This window comes from Geotrypetes seraphini, chromosome 2 (assembly GCF_902459505.1).
Source record: "Geotrypetes seraphini chromosome 2, aGeoSer1.1, whole genome shotgun sequence".
Classification (NCBI taxonomy): Eukaryota; Metazoa; Chordata; class Amphibia; order Gymnophiona; family Dermophiidae; genus Geotrypetes; species Geotrypetes seraphini.
The window spans coordinates 450,446,640-450,473,515 of record NC_047085.1 but is presented as its reverse complement, the minus strand read 5'-3'; the positions used below and the strand labels follow the sequence as shown (position 1 = coordinate 450,473,515).

The following is a 26,876-nucleotide window of genomic DNA, read 5'->3' as shown; positions in this document are numbered from 1 at the left end:
TAGACCACCAGGCCAGTCGGGTTTTCAGGATAGACCTAATGAATATGCATGGAGCAGATTTGCATGCCTGGCACCTCCATTATATGCAGATCTCTCTCATGCATATTCAGTAGGGCTATCCTGAAAACCCGACTGGCCTGGTGGTCCTCCAGGAGAGGGTTGGGAACCACTGCATTAGACCATTCTTCTAACTTTTGCAGATCCTTTTTCATGTTTTCTGCTCCCTCCAGAGTGTCCATTCTGTTACAAATCTTGGAATTATCTGCAAAAAGGCAAACCTTACCTTCTAACCCTTCAGCAATGTCGCTCACAAATATATTGAACAGAATCGGACCCGACACCAGTCCTTGTGGCACTCCACTTCTCGCCTTTCCTTCCTCCAAGTGAATTCCATTAACCACCACCCTCTGGCTTCTGTCCGTCAACCGTTTTCTAATCCAGTTCACCACTTTGGGTCCTAAATTCTGCCCAAGTCTATTCAAGAGGGTGGTGGATGCCTTCATAATGACCCCCCTAATGATAGTTTTGATATTTATGGTTATAAAATGGATGCCCCCATTGTACATAACTAGTTCATATGCGTCCATTCTTCAGTGTAGTTTAGAACAGGCTTGAAATCTGAAGATCTTGTTCTGAAATATTAGCAGAACTTGCTGTATCCCAACCTGACTGAAAGTCTGAGTTCTGATGTGTGCATCCTTTCTAAAGTTTGCCTACTTAACGTATGTATTTATTGTGAAATTATCAGCCATCTTACATGATTTACTCAAGTCAACAAGGACATTTCAGTTGTCCACCTATACAAATTGCTCACAGAACTGTATCCAAGCTGGATTTGCGACTGGAATATAATATTTTGAGCTTCTGTAGAAAACTAAAGACATTTGTCTAGGACAGTTTATCCAGATAGCATATGATGTTTTTAATAATTTGGTCTTCGAATTCCAGATTGCATTAACCAGTGTATAAATTATGTCTTATATACATATGTGATTTGTTATATCATTAATGTTTGTTGCTACCCACTTAGAATGCAGTGATAGGCAGGATATAAATGAAATGGAATCGCTAACATTAGGGGAAAATAGCATTCATTACATTCCCAGCAGTTGAGATCTCCTGGGAAAATCCCATTCCAGCTGATAAGAAGCTTGATGCCAGAAAACCAGATAGAGTGGTAAAGAAGAAAATCACGAGAACAGCATTGAAAATAGAAGTGTCGGTACCAAGGGATAATTCTGTACATCATGTGGAGAGAGAGAGAAGATCCTCAAGGACCAAGAAAGGCAGTCAGAGACTTAAGAAAAATGCCACAGAAAGATATAGAAATATTTTCCATCGTGCTCAGCACTGTAGAACTGATTAATAGCTATTTCCAAGCACATACGAACGCTAGAAGAAAGCTCTCTTTAGCACAATGCGAGTATTAATGTGAGAACTAGCAGTAGATTTTAAAGTTTCAGATACTCTGACCCAGGAGTACGAGCCATAGCAGTCTTGGTATATGGAGTTGTGCAGTAAAGAGAATCAAAATATTTTAATGAGACCAAAAGTACAATCTTTTCCAGTAACATTTCCATCTTAAAAGGAATTCGCCCTGACAGTAGCTTCTAGTAGGACAAGAGCCCTAAGCAGTGGCGTGTGTTCAGGGCCTTCAGGAAATACACCTCATCCCCCAAAGGTCCTGAGGGCACTGCTCTGAATTTTATTGGTCAAGCAGGCAACAGGCAGATGCTGCTCAGCCAATCAAATTCAGACGAGTACTGTCAGTGCTTTCAGAGAGGTTCATAGAATCTTCAGCCCAAGAGCCCTGCTTTTTGGGGGGAGGGGGTTACTTTTTGTTTGATACTGGTTGAGCAGGCTGTCTACTCAACAAATCAAACTGCATCAAGCAAAAATTGAAATTTTAATTTTTTTTTAAAAAAAGCAGGGCTGTAGAGCTGGTCCTAAGCATTGTTGTACCCCATCCTGGGATCCCAGAAGAAAAAAAAAGATGATTTTTTGGATCAGGGCTGGAACTAAAGGGACTGACTGGTGCTTTGCCTGGGTGCTGTAATTTAGAAAGTACAGTACGACAGCCTCACTTTGCTTTTATTTATTCAATTTTCTATACTTTTCTCCCAGGGGAGCTCAGAACAGTTTACATGAATGTATTCAGATACTCAAGCATTTTTCCCTGTCTGTCCCAGTGGGTTCACAGTCTATCTAATATATCTGGGCCAAGGGTCATGAGGAGCAGTGTGGGTTTGAACCCACAACCTCAGGGTGCTGAGGCTGCGGCTTTAACCCCCACACCACATTTTTGTTTCCAGGTCTTCTTTTATGCACTCAGTTCCCAGTGTTTTGTGACTCCTTAACCAAATTTGTGCTATGGGCTGGCTCTCAGAAAGTGATGTCAGGAGGGGTTGGGTTTACCGCAGTACATGGGGGCTGATGTTTCCCTTTTCATATTCATCCTAGCACTGAATAGCAAGGGGGGGGGGGTTTGCACACGTTCCTATCACCATCTCCTCCTTTTATTGCTTAGCTTCTTGGGCAGATAAGGAGGCCATAGGGCAGTGCTGCAGCCATCAGAGACTTTATAGTTGCACTCCTGCTGCTGTTGGAAAGCGCTTGGGCAGAATGAGGAATTGGAGCAAAAAGGAAGGAAGCTGGGAGGGTAGAAAAGGTAAGGAAAAGAAAAGAGAAGTCAGAGAAGAAGGAATAAGAAAAAAGAATGAGGGAGGATGGAGGAAATAGAAGGAACAAGTGGGGCAGGAAACAAACAGCCCTTCTACAATATTACTCACAAAAAAAAAACCATGGCAAGGATCGATCCCTGCAGAACACCCCTGATAGCATCCTTGTTTTTCAGCGCAAACCCCATTTACCACGATCTTCTGTCTCCTTCCACTTAACTAGTTTTTAACTCAGTGAGTCACTTCAGGACCTATACTGAGGTTACTCTGTTTATTATCAGCCACCTACCCAGAACCATGTCAAAGTTTTTGCTAAAATCTAAGTACACCACATCTAGCGCTCCCCGTAAATGCAACTGTTTGGTTAACTAGTCAAAGAAATTAGGCATGCAAATGAATATGCTAATGTGCCATTCTCCACCATTTGACTCCCCAAATGAAACATCCAAACTACACCGATGGGAAAGGGGACAAAAAGAGAAGACCTGGGTTGGGGGGAAAGACCACAGGAGCATACAAAAATAAAGGGAAACGGGACAGGAATTAAAGGGGAGGAAGAATTTTGGATTGAAGAGCCTCGAGGAGAGAAGGGGGAAACATAGATGGCAAAGGCTATACGGCCAATCAATACCAACTGCTAAAATCTACAATCCTGTACTCTTTTCTAGAGATCCTCTGTGCTTTTCCTATACTTTCATGAATTCAGGTACACTTCTCATCTCCCCTACCTCCTCTGGGAGGCTATTTCACATACAGAGCCTAAGAATCAAAGACGCCCAAGCCAATGAAAAAAAGAAAGCCCCATTGTTCAGTTTTTTAAAAAAATGTTAAACAAATAAACATTTTTTTCTAAATAGAAGCCCAGAGCAAGTATGAGGCTTCCTTGGCTGCCATAGATAGACCCTATCAACATATAAAGAAGTATGGCGATGTACAGGGGGAGGGGGTGGGGGGCACATTCCGGCAGGTGGTATTGGGCATCCCTCCTGCTGGCGATGTACGGGGGGGAGGGGAAGGGTTCTGGCATGAGGGACTGGGCATCCCTCCTGCCGCGTGATGTTCAGCGGAGGGTTCGCGAGTGCCAGGCAGGAGGGACTGGGCATCCCTCCTGCCAACGATGTACAGAGGGGGTGGGGGATGATTCCGGCAGGAGGGATTAGGCATCCCTCCTACCACGTGATGTACGGGGGTGTAGGGGGGCCCGGCAGGAAGGATTGGGCATCCCTCCTGCTGCACGATGTTTAGAGGGTGGGGGTGGGTTCTGGCAGGAGGGATTGGGTATCTGTAACAAGGACATCGGTTAGAGAATCAAGTTCTTAGGCAGGCTTATGCGCGATTCTCTATAGGATGCCCATGTGCGATTCTCAAAAGCCGCTTAGGCGGCTTCTGAGATTGGGCTTCCTATACAGAATCCGGGCCTTAGTACCCTCCCTAAGTCCAACTTTCTGACCATAAGTTAATCAGATTAATTTGACAAAAGCTACAGCTAGTAAAATGAATCTGCCTTGGATCCTGCAATTCACTGGATTCCAGAAACTGGGTTGCATATGGAAGGAGAGAATAAGAGGACTGGTTATTGGGGGGAGGTTAAGGAAGAAATAAAAATAGAAAATAAATTGGAGAAAAACTGTACTCAAAAATTCACCTAACTTCTAATATATCAAATAAAGTGAATATGATTATAAATTGCTTGTAAAATAAAATATAATAAAATATGATATCTTATTCAAAACCAGCAGGTTTATAGAATGAAGATGTGTTGTAACTACATCATTGCACTCACCTGCCTTCCAACCCTACAATATCGGTTATATCTGGTCTATCTCAGTAGACTTATATATATCAGGTAATGTAAAAAGTACTTAGCTGGATCCTGACGAAGATGATAATCAGATGAAGAATACAAAGTCCGATATTGTTGCACTCGTCTTCACAAGATAAAAATAGAAATGTGCATACTTATAGGTTTATGTAGGTGCTGACAATCATACAATGAACTGATTCATATTGCTGTAGCTGGCTTTGAAAAAAGTTAAGTAAAAGTGAGTTCCCAAAACAAATCACCATGTGTCCAAAACTCTACAGCGTGAAAAGTTAAAATGTCCAAAATCTTCATTCTATAAACCTGCTGGTTTTGAATAAGATATCACACTGAGCACTCTCATTCATATTTTATTATATTTTATTTTACAAGCAATTTATAATCATATTCACTTTATTTGATATATAAGGAAGAAATAACCCATAAGTACGAGCAATGATGATTGAGAATAGATAGAGGGATAGAGAGAGAACAGAGAAAACTCGGGGATAGAGGGAGAATGGAGAAAACTCGAAAGGAAGAGAAATAATTATTGGAAAATAATATAAGAGAATAAGGAATTGAAAACATAAAAGAAGGAGGAGAGATAAGAGGAGGATTGGAGAAATGCAGAAACAGAAGCTTAAGGGGGAAGAAAAAAGCAAGAAAAAGTATGCAAATATTACATCTGAAGGAAAGGAGAGAGGGATTTGATAGGAGAAACGAAATGAAAAAGGAACAAAGGCAAAACTAGAAAATAAGGGAAAAGATGCAATGTGTGAGATAATCAAAGCAGAGGCACCAGATGTTGGAAATGTTTATTGTTTGTCTGAGAATATTAATAAACTAATCATTGTAAAACATCCCTGGAGTCAGTTCAAAATCTTTGAACTAGACCTGTTTCCATATAGAATTTACAATTCGGAATAGTTGGATTTTGTTGACTGGTTTTACTTTCCCTAGTGTATAATTAATTCTCTTTTGTACAAGACATATCCTCTAGCCTCGAGGCTTTTCTACTGGTTCTGAACTATTTTATACTAACAAAATCGAAAGAATATGCTTTTATGTATATTCTAAAAGTAGATTACTACAATTTTCCACTTTTTCTCCTTTCCTGTATAAGACTCATTCACTACTGGCACTAAAGGGAACTAGACTGGCCAGCAGAAATGTGATAGCCTTATTCTAATTTCAGGACCAACAAGGAAAGAACATGACGAATCTCACAAGGGTAATGCAACAGGAGAAAGCAAGAACTTGTTTTAAGCCATTGCATTTGTCACTTATACCTCATTCCTTTTTCCAACTCCACCATACAGACTATGGACCTTTCCTCCAGGAACTTGTCCAAACCTTTCTTAAAACCAGCTATGCTATCCACTTTTACTATAACCTCTGGCAATGCGTTCCACAGCTTAACTATTCTCTGAGTGAAAAAAAAAATCCTCCTATTGGTTTTAAAAGTATTTCTCTATAACTTCATCGAGTGTCCCCTAGTCTCTGTAATTTTTGACAGAGTGAAAAATCGATCCACTTGTGCCCGTTCTACTCCACTCAGGATTTTGTAGACTTCAATCATATCTCCCCTCAGCCTTCTCTTTTACAAACTGAAGAGCCCTAACTGTTTTAGTCTTTCCTCATACGAGAGGAGTCCAACCTCTTTACCATCTTGGTCACTCTTTTTTGAACCTTTTCTAGCGCCAGTATATCTTTCTTGAGATAAGGAGACCAGAATTGAATGCAATACTCCAGATGAGGTTGCACCATGGAGCGATGCAGGGGCATTATAACATTCTTAGTCTTGTTAACCATCCCTTTTTTAATAATTCCTGGCATCTTGTTTGCTTTTTTGGCCGCCACCGCAATAAAAGTTGTCAATTGTGAGGGATGGAATAAAATATACTTAGTAGACTTTGGACCCTTTTAACAAAGCCATGGTAGCGATTCCAGCATGGCAATTGTGGCACAGCCCTTTCAGTTCCTATGGGCTGTGACACATTCGCATAGGCTATGTTGCATTGTAAAAGGGGCCCTTATATTTCAGATTCTGAATGCATATACACAGAAACTTAAGAGCAGCCATCTGAATAACATCCAGTAGAAGCAGCCGTTGTTCTCTTCTGCGCTTCTGTATCTTCTTTGTTACATCAGGACACATTCTAATTTTAAAATTGAGAAATAAATCATGGTGCCAGAAAAACAATCTTAGTAACCAATTTATGTCCTATTTTAATGCGAAAGAGACCATCGGTGTTGCTGGAACCAACGTGGAACCAAGCCCTGCTTGACACTTGCTTGTGTCAGATCTTCCCGGAGCATAAGGCAGGCCGGCTGTGATCTTGTCCCTTCTCCAACCATTGCAAGACTTTAGTGCAAGTTCTGACTCTAACTTTTTCTATCATAGCCTTACTGTAGAGGCATGTGAAACTACAGACTATAGGATACAGAAAGGTTGTGTTGTTGGTAGAAGCCTGTCCATCCTGGTTTTATCTCGTGGACAATGGCCCAATTTAAGTTACATTGTAAGACGTCTTTAAGAAGCAGAAACATTGAGAAATTGTTGAAACCTCAATGCAGGCATTTTACCAAAACATGACCTGTGTGGAGTTCCTTCCTCAATTGGATGTATTTTTTAATTTAAGATTAGCTGCCAGCTTGACAACTTTGGTCATCTCTGCTCTTTTCTCGTTGACAGTATTTCTTGACCAGTCTTTCTTTGGTATGGTGGAAAGTAAAAAATGTTCTTTTTTTATAAATTATTCATTTTTAAAACACATACAATAAGTGAAATACAGAATAAATTAATCATTTTACAAAATAGACATCACTTAAATTTTTCAATATTCATACATATTAATGCCCTCCCCTCCCCCCACCGAATCTTTTCCAACCTTGTTTACCTCCCACCCCCTCCTTGGATGTGCATATTATCTAATAACAAACCATATCTATAGAGATTCTACAAAGGACGTCAATTGGCCCCCAAATTAATTTAAAGTAAAAAAATTTCTGACAATTGATGAAAGAGATTGAGATGGAATCCACAGTTGTTCCAACATATATCCCTTGAACATGTCCAGTTTTTTTAGGAGAATTAATCAAACACAGATTCCTACGTCGTATTAAGCTCTCCAAGTTTTCACATTTAATAAGTCATAGAAACATGATTTCAGATAAAGGCTAAAAGGCCCATCTAGTCTACCCACCCGCAGTTTAAGGATTATTAGTTTTCTTTTGCTATTGCTGAACAGAGAGAGTCTACTCCAGTTTAATAAAGTGAGCAGTGTTTTGGTTTAGCTGCAAAAATAGGTTTGGGCCCAAAGATGCTCAAGTGATCATAAATCATCCAAAGTCACAACAGACAACTTTACTGGATTAAAATCACTGACTGGTGCTGCTGGGCCCTGCATAACATTCTGACTAGAAAATGCTGCCGCCGGAGTAATTCTTGCAAGATTTTGCACTATTCCCACTGCTCTTCTCCATGTCATACACCTCTAATGCAGTTTGCAGAGCCAGCTCAACTACAGGTTGACCCACCATGCTGGGAAGGGCAATGAGGCCAACCACCAGCATCAGACTTTCTGCCTAAGCTACGTCCCTTTCAAGTTCTGGATTTGTGGGGGTTGGAACTTGCATCTCTCTCCCGATTACCCCCTTGCAAACCATCCCCAGAAGATGAAATCTTCATCACAAAAGCATCCATCTTTGAACTCACAGGAAGGATAGGTAGAGGGACTGCCAAAGCAGATCCAGACTAGTTTTCTTAGCAGGCATAATTTACAAAAAGACCTATTTTTTTCTAAGTTTATCAATGACTGAAAATATCCCGACACTTAAGTTGTTATCTATAGTCTCTCAGCTTACTCACAGAGATTCCATTAATCAGCTCTCATTTCCACTGGCAAATTCACTTGCATGTTACTTTTCCAATAAAGTTGATTCACCTTGAAGGTATTTACCTGCATTTTTCAATGAATTTGCGATGAAGCTGATTCATTGCCCATACTAGATGTCGGCTCCACTGCTCCTTCATGAATCTGGAGCTCCTTTTCCTTACCAACATTGAATCAATCAGATATGATTCTTAACTCAATGGAACCCACTACTTGTCTCTTTTGACTTGCTACCTTTTTGACGGATCCACTTTCCTACCCACAAACTCCTACCTTACAAATTATCTTCAAGAGTCTTTTTACCAGATATGTCCCAATCTCTTGGAAGAAAGCTGTTAAGCTAATTCTCGGGAAACACTCCTCAGATCCTGGTTCAAATCTATTTCATTTCAAAGCAAACTGAAAAAGTTATCTTTGATCAATTCATCTCTCACAGTGCAACTTTCTGTACTTCATCCCCACCAACCATGCTTTCAAACCTACCATAGCACTGACAGTACTAGTACAGCTTTTTTTAAGTGAACTTTTATTTTTTCCTCAATGCAGGTTTGGGCAAGTTCCTGGAGGAAAAATCTATAGTCTGTTATTGAGAAAGACATGGGGGAAGTCACTGCTTGCCCGGTACGGTAACATGGAATATTGCTACTCCTTGGGTTTTGGCCAGGTACTAGTGGCCTGGATTCGCCACCATGAGAACAGGCTACTGGGCTTGATGGACCATTGGTCTGACCCAGTAAGGCTATTCCTATGTTCTTATGGTTTCACTTGATTTTTTTGGTCGCTTTTGCTATGATGTATAATTCACTTTTACAATCTCGTCTTCTGCAATTGGTCTCTCTGGCACTGAACTCAGCTGGCTTTCATCATACAGCTCTGATGCTCATCGAATTCCTATGAATGTCAGAGCTGTTACCTCCACGGCCGGCGCTAAACACCATGCTATGGTTTTGTAAAGGGGGGGAGATTATTCTTTTACTACCCCCACATCTACTTCATCTGGGTTCTTTCTTTCATTTAGTGTCCCCTAAGATGCTATATACTGTCTCCGCTTCTATTCAGCATCTTCCAGAGCCTTTTAAGAACTCTAATTCAGGACTTCAATTCTTTTCCTACGATGGTATTGACTTTTCCCACTTCTCTGTTCTCTCCCAATCCTGGTCCTTTTGTTTAATAATTTTTATTCAGAAAATACAAAGGAGCAATTTCCAAGCTCTGCAAACAGACGATCTGAATAAGCACATAGACATCCAGTCTTTGCCTTTTACGAGCTTGCCTTACTGCTCTTTAATGCTGACTAGTTTTGAATCCCCAAAAGACTAAAGTTTGTTAGATCACTGGCAGCCATTCAACCCCATCCTTTATTCCCATGCTTTTCAATTTACCTATTCCTACAGTGAACCTCTTGTAGCTACTAGACGATACCTTTGATTTCTAACCTTTCATTTGACAAACATATCCTAGTTTCTAAAATCAGATTTTTTTTTTTTTAATTTATTTTTTTTTTTATCCCTACATCTTTGTTCTTTTCATAACTTTCTAGACTTCTCTCTACACACTCATTCACACATGGAAGAGTAGCCTACCATTTAGAACAGCTGCCTCAACACCCTGAGGTTGTGAGTTTGATTCTCACTGTGGCTCCTTGTGACGCTGGGCAAGTCACTTAACACTTCATCGCCCCAGGCACATAATAAGTACCCACATAATAAGTAAAAATATGCAAACCACTTTGATTGTAACCACACACACAGAAAAAGCAGTATATCAAGTCCCAACCCCTTTACCTTTAATCTCTCAGCTGAATTATCGTAGTCCTGTCTTTTCTGGCATTACAAAGTTTAAACTTCATTGCCTCCAAACAAATCAAAATTCAGTTGCTTGTCTTCTAGGTGGGCCCAGAAACAGGATCATGCTTCCCTTTTGCCAGTTAAGTTACACTATCTACCGGTACACTTCATAGAAACATAGAGTATGACAGCACAAAAGGGCCGTCGGCCCAACACATCTGCCCACTCAAAAGAACCCTCCCCTTAAAAGAACACTCCCTCTAAGCAATTCCCCTAAGTGAACCCACATGTTTATCACATCATTTCTTGAAGTCGGGCACGTTGCTGGCCTCCACTACCTGACGTGGAAGGCCATTCCAACGATCGACCACCCTTTCGGTGAAGAAGTGCTTCCTGATGTTACCATGAAATCTCCCGCCCTTGAGTTTGAATGGATGCCCTCTTGTTGCCTTAGGACTCGTAAGAAAAAGGATATCTTTCTCCACCTCGATAAGGCCTGTAAGATATTTGAACGTCTCTATCATGTCTCCCCTCTCTCTACGTTCTTCGAGAGAATATAACTGTAGCCTGCTTAGAAGTTCTTCATATGGGAGATCTTTGAGTCCTGAGACCATCTTAGTGGCCATATACTGAACTGACTCCATCCTCTTCACATCCTTCTGATAATGCGGCCTCCAAAACTGAACAAAGTACTCCATATGAGGTCTCACCATGGACCTATACAACAGCATTATCACTTCAGGCTTTCGGCTGACAAAACTTCTTCTGATGCAACCCAGCATTTGTCTAGCCTTAGCCGAAGCTTTCTCCACTTGAGTGGCAGTCTTCATATCTTTGATAATGATTACACCCAGGTATCGTTCCGCGACAGTTCTTGTTCAGGTTTCACCATTCAGGGTATATGTTCTGCTGGGGTTACCGCTAACAAGGTGTATAACCTTACACTTTTTGGCATTGAAACTCAGTTGCAGACCATTTTTCCAGTAAAAGTAGGTCCTGCCTCATAGTGTCGGGCACGGTTGCATTGCCAACCACGTTGCATAGCTTAGCTTCATCGGCGAATAGTGTAATTTTACCTCGAAGTCCCTGAGGCAAGTCTCGTACAAAGATATTAAATAGTATCGGACCCAAGACCGAGCTCTGCGGCACTCCACTGGTCACTTCTGATATTTCTGAGGGGGTACCATTTACCACCACCCTCTGAAGTCTACCACTGAGCCAGTCTCTAACCCATGCCGTCAATGTTTCTCCTAGACCATCGTTTTCATCTTTATTCAATAAAGTTTGGGACACTGTCAAAAGCCTTATTGAAGTCCAAATACACGATATCCAGGGACTCTCCCTTGTCCAGTTGTTTCGTTACCCAGTCAAAGAAGCTTATCAGATTGGATTGACAAGACCTTCCATTTGTGAATCCATGCTGGTGGGGATCCCTCAGCCTCTCGTCATCCAGAATCGTATCCAATTTGTTTTTAATCAACATTTCCATAAGTTTACACACTATTGATGTGAGACTCACCAGTCTGTAATTTTCAGCCTCTGACCTGCATCCCTTTTGGTGGAGCAGAATGACGCTTTAAAACTTCTGCATCTGTTTTAAAATACTGTATATTATCCATAAAGCACTTCATTTAGGTACACCACTATATTTACATTCACTATTCCTTACACTCCAGATCATTTGCTTAGACGTATGGATACTCACCGTTTTGTTCATGCCCCCCCTAAAAAAAAAAGGTTCATTATGAGTCCACTAGAAATTCTGCCTTTTATTTTCCTAGCAACTAAACTCTGAATGATCTACCATACCCCCCCCCCCCCTGCTTTTATGCATAAGATTTAAATCCCTCCTCAAAATCCGTTTTTAAAATAATCTTTTGGGGTTCCCAATTTTGGCAAAGGCCAGAATGTCTGTTTAATTGAGACAATGCCTACATAGATTCTTGATTGTAACTTTGTTTAATTTTCTCTATCTTAAATCTAGATTTCAAAATCAGTCAAAATGGTGAACTGGACTAGAAATTGGTTGAGACAGACAGATGTCATAAGATGGTGGTGAATGCAATTCACTCAGAGGAAAGACAGGTGAGTAATGGAGTGCCCCAAGGATCAGTATTGGGGCCGATTCTATTCAACATATTTGTGAGTGACATTGCCAAAGGTTTCGAAGGGAAATGGGAAAGTTTGCTTTTTTGCAAATGACACAAAGATTTGCAACTGAGTGGACACTCTAGTGAAAGTGGACAACATGAAAAGTGATCTAAAAAGATTATTTATTTGGATTTATTTACCACTTTTTTGAGAGAATTTACTCAAGGCGGTATACAGCAAGAAAGAAGAATGGTGTAATGTTTGGCAGTTAAAATTTAATGCAAAGAAGTGTAGAATGTGCCTGGGGTATAAGAATCTCAAAAGCTGTATTTCCTAGGGGCTGAAATACTAATAATGCAACATAGAAGTGATAGCTGGCAAGTACCCACTAGGAACTTGATAGGGTAAAGGCAGTACAGATACCCAGAATTGTTGAGGATATGATAAACAAAGTACAGATAAGAATTATCAGGATGTATGTAAATCTAAGATGAACATAGAACACAATACAGGTATTATGTGTGCAAATAAGTAGGGTTTAGTATGAACATACTACACAATACTAGTATTATATGTGTATATACGTAGGATGAATGACTATGATATAAATGTGTCTATATTGAAAACCATCTCAGAAAACGCTAACTCTGTATTGTAACACCTTTACAGAAGCTCATGTAAATCACTCTGAATTGACTTCCTAGTCATTAGTAGTGGTATAGAAGCTTTCGATAAACAATAAGCACAGATCATAAGAGGGACCTTGGGTTGATCGTGTTGAAGGATCTTAAGGCAACGAAACAATGTGATAAGTTGATGGCTGTAGCCAAAAGGATGGTAGGCTACATAGAGAGAGGTAGACTCTCTCAGTATTCACGAGGTTAGGGGCAGAGCCGGCCCACAAATATTGAAAATTTGCAAATAACTTTTTGGCCAGCTCTGACCCACCCCTGCCTCCCTACCACCTTCCCCCCGGCATCCCAGACCTTACCTGATGGTCTAGCGGTCCTTCAGGGCAGGAGCGATCTTCCTACACTCCTTCCCCATGCAGATCACTCATCCAAAATGGCTGTTGTGAGTTCCCATAGTCTCTCGAGACTATGAAGAGAAAAGGAGCTTAGGAAGATTGCTCCTGCATTGAAAGACCGCTAGACTACAAGATAAGATCCGGGGAGGTCCAGGGGGGAGGTGGGGTGATTACCGGTTTTAGGAAATCATGAATAATCAAAATCGCAAGTCCTGAAACCACGAATAGGGAGGGGGAAGTGTATATCCAATAGAAGAATCTAGAGCCGGGAGCCGCTTGCTACTTCTCCAGAGATTCGGGCCGCGTGGGAGCCCTGCTCCGCCCCCCAAAACCCCAGTGACCTGCTCTGCCTTCTAAAGCAGCTCCTCTGCCACCGGGAGCTGCTTGCTACTTCTCCAGCGATTCGGGCCGCGTGGGAGCCCTGCTCCGCCCCCCAAAACCCCAGTGACCTGCTCTGCCTTCTAAAGCAGCTCCTCTGCCACCGGGAGCCGCTTGCTACTTCTCCAGCGATTCGGGCCGCGTGGGAGCCCTGCTCCGCCCCCCGAAACCCCAGTGACCTGCTCTGCCTTCTAAAGCAGCTCCTCTGCCACCGGGAGCCGCTTGCTACTTCTCCAGAGATTCGGACCGCGTGAGAGCCCTTGCTCCCTTCCAACCCACCGGGATCACAGAAAAAAAACCCCTGCTGTCTGGGTTTTTTTTATCTCCTGCGTCCCTACTTCCTCTCCCTAGGCTCTTGCCGCATCAAACACCAATTCTGACTTCATTGACAAGCTCCATCCTGTCAATTCCTACTTAATTTGCTATAGTCTGGCTAAGGCCCTCTAGATTCTATTCAGTATTTAAATTTGCCAAAGATCTTCAGTTTCTATTCAACTGTATAAGGCTCTGCTATTCTATTGTTTAAATCCTGCTATTGGACCATCTGATTATTCTTCCTGCTTTTTCTAAGTTTGTTAAGACCTCCATATTTTATTCAACTGTTTTTTAAGTTTGTTAAAAACCTCCATATTTTATTCAACTGCTTTTGCTCTGCTAAGGATCGCCAGATTCCTCTCAACTGATAAGCTCCGCCCAATTACTAAGTCTCATCAGATTATATTTAATTGTTTCAATTCTGCCCAATTGTCCGGCTCTGCCCTACTACCAAGCCTTCCGTTTACATTCGCCTCTTACTCCTCCAAAGGCTCTCCCAAACCCCACCATGAAACCACACCCATGGATCCTTCTTCTTCGCTGCTCATCCTCCAACATCTCCTTCTGCCTGAAACCTCCCCCTCCTAACTTACTGAACCCCACTATTGTCAGTCCCACCTGCCCTGGTGCCATAATCTCCACACTTTTGCGCACCAGAAGTCATCCCTCCAAGAAAATCCCCCGAAGCATCAATCACGCTTCCTTAAAGCCCATTTCCCCGGCCAACCCTCCCAATCACGCCTCTGACTCTCTCACCCCAGTACCGTCTCTCTACTGCAACGCCAGATCTGCATGCAACAAAACCCAAATCCTGAAGGACCTTCTTGAAGATCTTAACCCCGGATTCCTATTCATCACGGAGTCATGGATCACAAAAGATGACATATTCTCACAAAACGAACTTTGTTCTCACGGTTACCAAGGCCTCTTCTCCCCCAGAATTAATCGAAAAGGAGGTGGCCTGGCACTCCTTCACAAATCATTCTTCGATGTCCAGCTACTAGAAAAGAGCAGCCACGCCTCCCTAGAATACATGCTAGCCTCTGTCAATGATGAACTCCATCCTCACCCACTGGGCATCCTTCTATTATATCGTCCTCCATCCCCCTGGAATAAATCCGCTGATCTCGTCCTTGAGACCATTACTAACGCATTCCTCAAATTTCAAAGACTACTAATCATTGGAGATATTAACCTTCACTTAAACGACACCACCAACAAGGATGTTATCGATCTCAATAACTTCCTCACCTCTTTAGGCTTCCCCCCCCCCCCGGCTCTCTCCCCAACCCATGAAAAGGGGCATACGTTAGACATCATCAGCTTCCTCGACTTCACCGATTACAAAACTTCGGTTGACGAAACTCGCTGGGAACCTGTCCCTTGGTCCGACCATTCCCTAGGGGCTTTCTGCCTCCCCATTTTCATGTCACACCTCGAACCACCACCACGCACCCCCATCCCATTACCTTCCGAAAAAAAGTTGCGAGCGACCTGTACTAGAACAAATTCCTCAACCTATTTTCCACCATTCCCAATCCTCCAAGCCCTGAATCCAACTGGCTCAATTGGATCACTCTCTCTGAAACCACCTACTGCTCCCTTGCTCCACTATCCACTAAAACTGTCTCCTACTCCCGCAAGGCCCCCTGGTACTTTCCATACCACAGACATCTGAAACAGAAATGTCGAATACTGGAACGCAAATGGAAAAAATCTAAATCCCCCACCGACAGACAGTCCTGGAGGGCGAATATTAAGTTCTACAATACTGAATTAAAAAAATCGAGGAAGAACTACTACGGCAACAAAATCTCCAGATCCAACAACCAAAGTAATACACTGTTCAACATTTGGCGTTCCATATCCTCCAAACACGATTCCGTCACACCCCCCTCCTCCCCATCCGCCGATGAACTTGCAAAATTCTTCAATGAGAAAGTCATTACCTTACGATGCTCCTTCCCTCCAACACCCTCTTACAATTCCCTGGTGCTCACCGCCTCCAACCCCAATCTAACCGAGGCCAACCATATCCCAGCCGATAGATCCTGGACCGCCTTCGATCTTGTCTCCGATTCCCAGGTCTCCAAACTCTGCCTCAAGTTAAAATCCTGCAACTGTACCTTGGATCCTTTCCCCTCCTACTTATACGAAAATATTCCCACACAAGCCATCTCATCTCTCACCAAACTTATAAATTCCGCTCTACTCTCAGGCCTATTTTCTGCAGAAATGGGAGACATTGCCTTATCCCCTCTTTTGAAAAAAGCTGAGCTAAACCCCTTCACACCGTCCAGCTATCGCCCAATAGCTAACATACCTCTCCTGACCAAGATGCTGGAGTCCATCATAGCTACCCAACTCTCATCCTATCTTGAGAGATTCTCCATTCTACTACCCTACCAACATTGCTTCAGACCCAACTTTAGCACCGAATCCCTTCTGGCCTCTTTAATTTCAAAAGTCCAACATCTTCACTCTTGCAACAAGTTCGCTGTCCTTCTTCAATTTGATCTTTCTGCAGCCTTCGACATTGTCCATCATGACATACTACTCCTCCAACTTTCTGAAATTGGCATAAACTCTACAGTCTTAGATTGGTTCTCAAAATTCCTACGCTCTCGCTCCTACTTCGTTAACATGAACGGTACCTCATCCTCCCCTTGGAAACCGATTTGCGGAGTCCCTCAGGGTTCACCTCTATCCCTGATTCTCTTCAATGTTTATATGACCTCCCTGAAACTCCTCAAACTCTCCCCCTTTGAGACACTCTACACCTACGCCGATGACATTCTTGTCCTCCTCGAGACCGACTCCAACCTCACCAACCTCTCTGATAACATCTCTTCTTGTATAACGAACCTCCAATCCTGGGCTCTCACCGTTCAAATGAAACTTAATGAGACCAAAACAAAACTTCTTTGGCTAGGCCCACCCTCATCCCACTATCCTCTGGCACCAAACTTCAGCTTGAGCATTCAAGCAAAGTTCTGGGAATCATCATTGACTCTACACTGTCCTTCAACGATCACCTCAACTCCTTAGTAAAAAAATGCTTTTTCAACCTTCACATGCTAAGGAAAGTCAGATCCTGCTTCCACCAACAACACTTCGCTGTCCTCGTTCAATCCATTATTCTATCTAGACTGGATTACTGCAACTCCATCAACTTAAGCCTAACAAAGAAAAGTCTTCTCAGACTCCAGCGGATTCAGAATACCGCGGCTAAATTAATTTTCGCAAAAAGCTAATTCGACCACGTCTCCCCGCTTCTATCTAAGCTTCACTGGCTCCCAGTTCTCCTCAGGGTTCATTACAAATGTGCCTGCCTAACCTTCAAGTCTCTACATGGCGTCCTTCCCCCCCTGTTTCCACTATCTTGGCTCTCCGCGAATCCTAACTCCACCAGATCCTCTCAAAAATTCATACTATCATTCCCCTCTTTAAAAGGCATATCCCACACAGGAAAACTTGGATCATCCCTCCTCTTCAAGATCACCGAGCTGTGGAACAGCTTATCTGCCCCTCTCCGGAGTGCAACCTCCCTCCAACGCTTCAGAAAACATTTGAAAACTTGGCTTTTCTCTAAAATGTAACCACTCCCTCCCTCTCCTCTTCATTTAGTCCCATCTTTCTTCCTTTTTACCAAGCTCTTCTTCTCCCCATTGGAGTTCCTTTCTTTTGTAATTCCTGTAAACCGTGTCGAGCTCTACTTCTGTGGAGATGATGCGGTATACAAACTTAAGGTTTAGTTTAGTTTAGTTTAGTTTAGATGTTAATGCCTATGTGCAAGATGTTGATGAGGATCCATTTGGAGTATAGTGTTCAGTTTTAAAAGCTGTATCTCGCTGAAGACATCACAAGACTTGATGAAGTTCAGATGAAGGTGACACAAATAATATGGGCAGACATTTTGCTCATGACTCTAAACACGTCATATAGAACATCTGCTATGTAATCAACCTCTGAAAGTAACACCTGGCCCCCAACCTTTCTGAAATCTGATTTAGAGAATGACACCGTGACAAAATTCATCACCGTTCCCGTCCCCGCGGATAACTGCGGGAAACCATCTTCATGTCATTCTTTAAGGAGAGAGGGAAGAATCAGAGTATGAATGGCACAACCACTGACCCGCAAGCTTTGCTTTGAAGAATGCTGGTGTAGAAGGACCGAGGTTGAAATAGACACTAGAAAATGACATGGGATTATTTCCCACGGTTATCCGCGGGGACGGGAACGGTGATGAATTTTGTCACCGTGTCATTCTCTAATCTGATTGTCTTTCACTAGAAACTGGGATTTTCGCTATGCAGACCTATGTAATGTAATGTAATGTAATTTATTTCTTATATACCGCTACATCCGTTAGGTTCTAAGCAGTTTGAAGAAAATATACATTAAGATTATAAATGAGAAGTAAGAAGGTACTTAAAAAATTCCCTTACTGTCCCGAAGGCTCACAATCTAACTAAAGTACCTGGAAATTAATAAAGAAGAGAAAATAAAGATGGTTGAAAAAAGAAAAATTCTATGTGAATTTATAGGATGGAAATTAAACTGACAGTGAAGAACTGTATGAAAAATACATATGGAATGCAGTTAGAGAGGGTAGGTTACAATCTATTTATGGTATTTGTTTAATTGGAAGGTGTTAAGGTGGGTAATTTGGGGGAAGGTTATCTGAAGGTAGGTGAATCTTCTGGAGGTAAAAGAGGAGGGGTTAAGATATTTGGATGAATTTTTTGAAAAGCAGGGTTTTGATTTCTTTTCTGAATGTTTTGAAGTTGTCTGATATTGTCATAAGATTGGAGATGGAATGGTTGATTTTTGCTGCTTGTGTTGCTAGAAGGTTGTCAAACATTTTCTTGCGTTGTGTGCCTTTGAGTGGGGGGAAGGCGAAAGGGTTTGAGGTTCTTCTGTGTCTTGAGGTGGAGATTTGGTTTAAGCGGTTATTTAGATAGGAGGGGGAAGAGCCGTGTAATGCTTTGAATATCTGTCTGGAATGCCCTGCCTGGCGATTTGCATGAAAGCAGTACCGTATTTTCACGCAAATAACGCGCACCCGTATAAAACGCGCACACGGGTATAGCGCGCAGAAATCACGATGATATGTACAAAAACTTTGGTATACCGCGCTCACGGGTATACCGCGCATGCTGCCCGACGCTCCTTTCGCCCGCCCTGACTTTCCGTACGCTGTCCTGACTCTCCGTTCACCCCCCCTGACTTCCATGCACTGTCCCCCCTTGAAGGTCTGTCCCCATCCTGAAAGCCTGATGCCCCCCCGACGTCCGATACATCCCTCCCCCCGAAGGACCGCCGACTCCCCAACAATATCGGGCCAGGAGGGAGCCCAAATCCTCCTGGCCACGGCGACCCCCTAACCCCACCCCGCACTACATTACGGGCAGGAGGGATCCCAGGCCCTCCTGCCCTCGACGCAAACCCCCCTCCCCCCAACGACCGCCCCCCCCAAGAACCTCCGACCGCCCCCCCAGCCGATCCGCGACCCCCCTGGCGACCCCCACGACCCCCCCACCCCCCTTACCTTTGGTAGTTGGGCCAGAAGGGAGCCCAAACCCTCCTGGCCACGGCGACCCCCTAACCCCACCCCGCACTACATTACGGGCAGGAGGGATCCCAGGCCCTCCTGCCCTCAACGCAAACCCCCCTCCCCCCCAACGACCGCCCCCCCCAAGAACCTCCGACCGCCCCCCCCAGCCGACCCGCGACCCCCCTGGCGACCCCCCCACCCCCCTTCCCCGTACCTTTGGTAGTTGGCCGGACAGACGGGAGCCAAACCCGCCTGTCCGGCAGGCAGCCAACGAAGGAATGAGGCCAGATTGGCCCATCCATCCTAAAGCTCCGCCTACTGGTGGGGCCTAAGGCGCGTGGGCCAATCAGGAATAGGCCCTGGAGCCTTAGGTCCCACCTGGGGGCGCGGCCTGAGGCACATGGTCGGGTTGGGCCCATGTGCCTCAGGCCGCGGCCCCAGGTGGGACCTAAGGCTCCAGGGCCTATTCTGATTGGCCCACGCGCCTTAGGCCCCACCAGTAGGCGGAGCTTTAGGATGGATGGGCCAATCCGGCCTCATTCCTTCGTTGGCTGCCTGCCGGACAGGCGGGTTTGGCTCCCGTCTGTCCGGCCAACTACCAAAGGTACGGGGAAGGGGGGTGGGGGGGTCGTGGGGGTCGCCAGGGGGATCGCGGGTCGGCTGGGGGGCGGTCGGAGGTTCTTGGGGGGGACGGTCGTTGGGGGGGAGGGGGGTTTGCGTCGAGGGCAGGAGGGCCTGGGATCCCTCCTGCCCGTAATGTAGTGCGGGGTGGGGTTAGGGGGTCGCCGTGGCCAGGAGGGTTTGGGCTCCCTTCTGGCCCGATATTGTCGGGAAGTCGGCGGTCCTTCGGGGTGGGGGTGCGAGTGGTCCTGCTGGGGGGGGGGATGTATCGGACGTCGGGGAGTCGGCCGGGCAAGAGGGCTTGGGCTCCCTCTTGCTCCGATCGTGGATGCGGGTGCGGGTGGGAGCGCGTGCGAGCGGTCGTTCGGGGTGGGGGTGTGAGCGGTCCTGCTGGGGGGGTGAATCGGGCGTCGGGCGGGGTGGGAACTATGTTTTAAAACTTTTGTATACCGCGCTCACGCATATAACGCGCGAGGGGTATGCGCGGTAGGTAAAAACGCATATAACACGCGCGTTATATGCGTGAAAATACGGTAGTTATTATTCATTTAGGAAACCTCTTGGTTTTTGAAATAGCTTAGGGGCTGATGGTTTTTCTGAAATCGCCCAGCTTGAATATGACAGTTGTAAAAATGATTTTTTTTTTTTTTTTTTCCTTTTTAAATTGTTAATATTATTCATTTTTATCAGTTTTCTTTCATTGTTCTGTCATTTATTTGTATTTAGCTCATACCTTTTTCAGGAGTAGCTCAAGGTTAGTTATACTAACAGGTCCTTTTACAAAGCTGAGATGCCGAGCAGTGAATATTAAACGCTAAGCCACCCTTTCTGTTCCTAAGGGAGGCTTGACATTTAGCATGTGGTGCTTGGTAGCGCAGCTTTGCGATAGCCCATCTAAGAAATGAACTTAGCATGTCTTTTTCAGGCTCTAAGCCCATTTATAGCACAGCTATACAATAGGCCATAGGAGGGGGGCCTTAAGCATCTGGGCCAATCAGGGCTTTAGGCCCCCTTCCCGGTGCATCCTGGGATGCAATGGGCCTATTGCCGCCTACAACTGGGATGTCTGTTTGTAGAATCAGCCCCTTAGGGCCCAATCTATAAAGTGCATCTAAAAAAAATCAGCGCCAACTAGTGCCGCGCTAAGCGTTATTCTATAAAACTTAGACCCACTTTATGTAATCTTGCTTAGTGCCACATAAGCGTGCTTAGGTGTTGCCAGACATGCTAACTTTAGGTGTCCCTTATTTATGCCAGGGTTATAATATCTCTGCCTAATGGCGCCTAATTCACAAAGCGGCTCCCAACTCAAAATAACATCCATGATTTACCCAAACCATGCCCACTTTTAGGAAGGCACATTGGACTAGGTGTCTGCTTTATATAGAATTGTGTTTTTCGAGTTAGGCACCTAACTTTCAATTAAGTGCAACTAAAGCCCAGTTATGAGATGTTAAATGTCAATTATCAGTGCCAATTAAGCCTATTAATCAATTAAGTTAGGCGCTTACATTGGCTAGTCGCACCAATGTCGCTGCCTAACTTCAGGCAGACTATATAGAATTTGCCAATTACCGCTTTCTATTTAGGAGGTACTAAAGCAAGGGTGTCCAATGTCGGTCCTCGAGGGCCGCAATCCAGTCGGGTTTTCAGGATTTCCCCAATGAATATGCATGAGATCTATTAGCATACAATGAAAGCAGTGCATGCAAATAGACCTCATGTATATTCATTGGGGAAATCCTGAAAATCCGACTGGACTGCGGCCCTCGAGGACCGACATTGGACACCCCTGTACTAAAGGATCCTCTGTTAAGCCAGCATTATTCAGTTAGCATGTGCTAATATCAGCATGCTAGCTGAATTGCACCTCTTTTTTTATACTGTAAATTTTTTATTGAAAGTGTAAAGGTTACCAGTAACAAACAGTACCATAAAGAATCATATAATGCAGCAGAAAGAATATAATGCAGTACATACAAGGCAGTACTTATGAGAATAATGGTTTTTATTGAAAATACAATACACAGCACACAGCAAACAGTGATCAGATACAACAGAATTCCATCCCCTCATCCCCCCCCCCCCCTTCAACATAGTGCAATAGACATCCACAGAATGAAAGGAAGCATACAATACAAGCTACATATTCAATAGACAACTCTGTGCCCATGGGGGTCAAAGAATCCCAAGAGGCACTCCAAGTTCTCTTAAATTGATGCCCCTGCAAAGAAGTCAAATCCTTAATCTGAGTCCGCTCCATTTTAAGCAAAGTGATCATTTGCACCCTCCATTCCATAAGAGAAGGTGGGCTCCACTAAGCCAGTTAAGCAAGATCACTTTTTTCCCCATATGTATTGCCTTCCGCAAAAAAATTGTGAAACCCTTTGCAACGAATATATATATCAAACAACAGAAGAGCATCCAACTTGATTCCGCAAGTCCATAAAGACGATATGTAAGCAAGGAGAGTCTTCCAAAAAGCCAAAACAAGGGGGTAGCGCCAAAACAGATGCCCTAGGGAAGCAAGCGAAAACCCACATTTGGGACAGGTGCCGTCAGAGGACATACCCATATACAGAGCCCTTTTAGGCGATATATAAAACCGAGCACAAATTTGTAATGTTGTTCCCAATGCAATGCATTGTCCGAGACTTTAGTAAAAGCCAACACATTTTAGCATGTCCTACATTGGGCCATTTTTGTTGGGTAAGGTGCATATCAGTGCCTAACAAAGCTTAGTAAAAGGGCCCCTAAGTTTGTTCCCGAGGCATGAATGATTAAAGGATCCTTTCACTAAATTGTGTTTGAAAATGGACTTAGAGTATGCTAATAAATGACTTCCCTGTGCACTAAGCCCATTTTAAAAGCTGCTGTAAAACATGTTTTTCACTTTATTATGTTTGTAGGTCTTGCACTAATTTCTCCATTAGCATGCTATACAAAAAAAAATTAGTACAAAAGCATTTACTGCTTCCTATTTAGGAAGCATTAAGGGGGGGGGGAATTCATCAAGGGGCACTAACCACATTAGTGTGCACTAATTGCTAAGACATACAAAGGAATATAACGAGCATCTCAGTGTATAGCATGCATTAAACTAGTTAGTGGACCTTGATGAATTCCCCCCCACCCCCAAGTGCTCCTAATGATGATAATTGTATTAAGCAGGATATAAGGGGGGGGCCCATAATCCAATATGTATGAGACACCTCTTGCCTGGGGACCTGAAAAGACACTAATATATATATATATATATATAAAGATGTAGCTGAGTGATAGAAATGCTTCAGAGATTTGGACACAGCACAAAGAGTACATATTTGTCTCTCTGCTTCACTGGTAACAGAAAATTATGTACTCTGTGTGCTGTGTTAGTTCTGAGTTAACCAGTAAACACACACTAATTAGAACGCACTAGCTGGTCAACACAGATATTCCTATTCCTCACCTTCCAATAACAGGGGAAATGCAAAATTACCCCCTCCCCCAATACTTTAATATGTTTTGTAGTACTACTACTAATCATTTCTATAGCGCTACTAGACATATGCAGCGCTACACAGTATATCAAAACACAGAAGAGACAGTCCCTGCTGAAAAGAGCTTACACTCTAGTCAAGACAGACAAACTGGACAAGAAGGTGCATCAATACACAGTGCTCAGGTGGAGAATTACAAACAGATATTAGTGCTTAGAAGGTGGGCTTTGAATCTGGATTTGAATATTTCCAGAAATGGAGCTTGATGTATCGAGTCAGGCAGTTTGTTCCAGGCATTTGGTGCAGCAAGAAAGAAGGGACGGAATCTGGAGATGGCCGTAGAGGAGAAGGGCAAAAACAAGAAAGAAACTGCAGATGGGAATGTACAAGGACAGGAATCTTTATTTAAAAAAACATATAATTTTGTAATCCATTAAAAATGACTCTCATATACATGGAATACGGACCCTACACAGTCCGTGTTTCAAAGAAACACTCCTCCTCAGGGGTCCGAGATGTCCAATTTATCACATGTAGAAAATGATGCAGAAAACAACGTAGTAATATGGTGGAATATGAGGAAGGAGTATTTCTTCGAAACACAGACTGTATAGGGTCCGTATTCCATGTATATGAGAGTCATTTTTAATGGATTACAAAATTATATGGTTTTTTAAATAAAAATTCCTGTCATTGTACATTCCCGTCTGCAGTTTCTTTCTTATTTTTGGTGTTCGCTTTTCACTGCAGACTTGTTGGATTTTCCTCTGGTTTGCTTTGTAGAGGAGAAGGGTACAGATTAGAGAACTGCACGTGAACAGGGACGACGGGAATCCTGCGGGACCCACGGGGATCCCGCAGGTTCCCCCTTCGGGTCACGGGGATCCTGTGGGGATGCCTCCTAAGGTCGGGAGGATCCTGTGAGGTTCGATACAACTCGAGCCGCGAGGCTCGTCTTCTTTCTCCTACCTGCCCTGCTGCAGCACACATAGCCGATCGGAAGTCTTCCCCGATGTCAGCGATGACGTTGGAGGGAAGGCTTAAGCAAAGCCGTCCCTCCGACGTCAGCGCTGACATCGGGGAAGACTTCCAGTCGGATATGTGTGCTGCGGCAGGGCAGGCAGGAAATAGAAGACGAGCCTAGCAGCTCGAGGTCCATTTGGCTGAAAAAGTAGCTAAGGTAAATTGCTTGCAGATGAGGGCTGGGAGACAAACGCGGAACACAAAAGGGGAGGGAGTGCGTTTTTGGATACAAGGCATGAACTTGGGAGAGAGGAAGGGAGGGAAAGAGATGGTGAGGTGGGGGAGGGAATGCGTTTTTGGACACAGAAGACATGGACTTGGGAGAGAGGAAGGGAGGGAAAGAGATGATGAGGTGGGGAGGGAATGCGTTTTTGGACACAAGGCGTGAACTTGGGAGAGAGGAAGGGAGGGAAAGAGATGCTGAGGTGGGGGAGGGAATGCGTTTTTGGACACAGAAGGCATGAACTTGGGAGAGAGGAAGGGAGGGAAAGAGATGGTTGTGTACACTAGGAATGGAAGAAAGGATAATTTTTGGTCATAGGGAGGGAGTGAGATACAGATGAGAGGAAAGAGAAAGATGAGAGGGAGAAATATTGTGGTGGAAAGGGAACAGTGGGACAGATTGAAATGGATGCAAGAGGGAGGAATGTTGGATATAGTGGTGAAGGGAATGGTGGGAGAGATGTGGCATGGTGCTGGAGAGGGGTGATAGAAGGAGAAATCTTGGGCATGTGACTGCTGGGCAGGGGTGAAAGATGAGAAAGGGATAAATGCTGGACCATGGTATGAGGAACCAATGGACAGCAACAGAAGAATTTACAGAAGATGGGAAAGCGGAAAAAAGAAACTGGGACCAACTTTATGGAAAAATAAGTCTCCAGACAACAAAGGTAAAAAAACAGAATTTATTGACTAAAATATGTTAGCTTTGGGAAATGTATATAGCAGATGTCTTTGTATTGTGTTCAAAAGAAAAGGAAATGCATTTCTGTTTTATTTCTACAGTGTTGAAGAACTTGCTGACCCTTGCTGTGACTGGTGGGGATCCCCAAGCACCTGTAGGAATGCCACAAAGGAAACACACACACGCAGTCTTAGAATTGGGAGGAGGCGCTAGTAAGGGCTAGCTCTGAGTCCCTATTTATTATGCTTCTAAGCTAATGGCATCAAAGTAACTCCCTCATTTACACATCTCATGATTAGTGGGTACAAAGGTACATGGTTTTACAACACTGGTGGATACAAAGATAGGTACATGCTTTTTATCTCGTGATTACCCTCCCTTTAACTCGTGCTTTTACCTCATGATCATCTTCCAACTCAGCACTTAGACAAGGGCCTGATTAACACGTGGACAGGGCCTGAGTCTTTGCACATATGCAATAACTGCAATGCCTGTCAGCTGTGCAATGCCTGTCAGCTTACCAAATAATGACAGCTCAAATAAGATAAGCATGTGACAGTCCAAAGGTTATAATGCATGCTCCTTAGCCTTAAGCTGTAGGCAAAGTCTGATTGTTGCCCATATAAGGGATGCTTATACAAGATAAGGAATAAGGGTAAATGTGTGTCAGGTTAATATGTGACAAAAGTCCTGTGCCAAGATGCTAGCATGTTCCTATACTTAGAATGGCATGCATGGCAAGAAGGGAAAGGGAATGGGAATAATTCATAATTCCTCACAGGGGCTCATGATTCTTTCACAGGGGCGGTGAAATCAGTGTGCCAATTTCGCCCTGTTTCATAATGGTAGAATGGCGTCCCTACAAGCACCGCCAGCAGAGGACCTCCTCTAGAGACGGCCAGAACTCCCCTCCACCAAGCACAGCAGTCGCTGCAACATCCAAGAGCCACTGAGGTGCCAGCATCTGTGACTCAAGGACGCTACTGCTGCCTGCCAAGCTTGGCAAAAGGGACCCCCGGCCAACTGCAAAGGAAGTCCTCAGCTGACAGCTTGGGGGTTCTCATCAGCTGAGCATTTATATTTTATATTTACATTAGAGGCTCTGGTAGAAACCCGTTTACAAAGTATGTATTCTTCCCAATTAATATTTCCAAATTAATAAAGTGTCTTTGCTTATTTGTAAATGGGTCTCTACCAGAGCCTTTAATTCAGTAGCATAATTAAATGAAATAACTATTTCTGAAATTTATAGGGATGAGCGGGGAACAGAGGGGATTCCTCTCGGGGACGGGTGGGGATGGAGGGATTCC

At 43.8% G+C, this 26,876-nt stretch overlaps 1 long non-coding RNA gene across 1 annotated transcript in view; it reads left to right on the top strand.

Annotated features, from left to right (window-relative positions):
• The window catches only part of LOC117355530, a 30,659-nt gene extending 4,128 nt beyond the window's left edge, over positions 1-26,531 (top strand). Inside the window, exons 2-3 of the long non-coding RNA XR_004538395.1 lie at positions 12,150-12,250; positions 25,668-26,531. This is a non-coding gene — a long non-coding RNA (uncharacterized LOC117355530). The remainder of the gene's footprint in view (positions 1-12,149; positions 12,251-25,667) is intronic.
• The last annotated feature ends 345 nt before the right edge of the window (positions 26,532-26,876 follow it).